Source organism: Telopea speciosissima, chromosome 11 (assembly GCF_018873765.1).
Source record: "Telopea speciosissima isolate NSW1024214 ecotype Mountain lineage chromosome 11, Tspe_v1, whole genome shotgun sequence".
NCBI classification, from domain to species: domain Eukaryota; kingdom Viridiplantae; phylum Streptophyta; class Magnoliopsida; order Proteales; family Proteaceae; genus Telopea; species Telopea speciosissima.
The window spans coordinates 2,889,084-2,890,678 of record NC_057926.1 but is presented as its reverse complement, the minus strand read 5'-3'; positions in this window follow the sequence as shown (position 1 = coordinate 2,890,678).

Here is a 1,595-nt window from a genome sequence, read left to right as displayed (position 1 = left end):
ACATGTACCAAGGACCTTATCCAACATATAAAGACGCATGAATGTCTATCTACCAGGAACATCCCCCCTACTGGGACTCTATCTCCCATAGGAGAACAACCAATCAAGAGAGGAAACCTACTACCTAGGAACGTCTATCTACTACAAGGACTACTCGTCACCAACTGGGACTCTCCACACCGCCACACTCTACTATAAATACGAAGGTACTCTACCCCATTAACCCATCTTGAATTCTAACTATTCATCTGTTTGCTCAAAGAGATCTAACTTAGGCATCAAAGAGTCCTAGGCCGGAATCACACCGGTTCTCCCTTGTCACCCTTTTGTAGGTTACGACACTCGAAGGGACTACTAGGCTATTTCTTGACGCAACACATGGATTAATTTCTTGACGCAACACATGGATTAGGAACTTTATTTGGTGTGTGGACACTAATTCCACTAAGGCAATCATAGTTAAATGGAGTAGCTTATGTAAGCCAAAAAAGGAAGGAGGATTGGGTATTCGTCCTCTTAAGGAAGTTAACCTAGCACTTCTTGCGAAGTTTTGCGGGTTTGTTAAGACTGAAAAATTCAATATTTGCTTCCTTTTTGCATGATGGTTCTTTGAAGTAGTCCATGATATCGTTGTCCATTTTACCAGGATTGAGAAAAGTTTGGGAATTTGTTTGTTCAACAAAAAGATGGATTATTAGTGATTGTTTATCAATTAGCTTCTAGTATGATCGACGCTTAGGCGAAGGTCGAATTGTTGATATGATCTCACATGATTTACCAGTTCCTTCCAGATTGAAAGCAAATGTTTCTATTTCATCGAAGAGGGTCGACGGGCATTGTTGGGGTGTCCTCTTGTGAGATGTGGGTAATTTGTGATCAAATTAAAGTCACTCCCCTCCCATCGGTTTTAATATTAGAAGATAGGAGGGTTTGGTCTTTAACTGAATTAGGTTCTTTCTTTGTTTCTTCTAACAAGGAAATTTTTTTTTTGGGAGGGGGGGGGGGAAATCCCATTCAAGGCTGGACTTACCTAGTGTGGTTAAAAGGGCTACATCCCTGTTCTTCTATTTTTATTGTTAAAGCTTTGTGTAGGGTTATTTCCCTACTGATGATAAGGTGGCTAGGTGCTCCATTCCTATGGTTTCTAGATGTAAAATATGCCTTACGAATGTTGAATCTTTTCAGCATTTTTTTTTAATTGTGGTTTTGACTGAGGCTAGTGCGATTGCTGCATATTTTGTGAACCATTATGAGAGTTTTTTTAAAAGAGGGGCGGCATCTAGAGATGCAGATTTGATTGCAATCATTCCCCCCTGGTCTCAAACACGGACAATGAAATGCTGGCTAAAATCCCCTCCCAAGAGGAAATTAAGGCAGCAGTTTATGGGTTAGATCCTTCCAGCGCCCCGGGCCCTGATGGATTCCCTGGCACCTTTTTCAGAGTTTGCTGGGATATCATTGGTAGAGATGTTTGTCGTGGAATACAAAACTTCTTTCAAGAAGGGGTTATCACTAAGGGACTGAATAGCAATTTCCTTACCCTAATCCCCAAGGTGCAAAATGCCAACAAAGCAGGTCAATTCCGACCGCTTTGT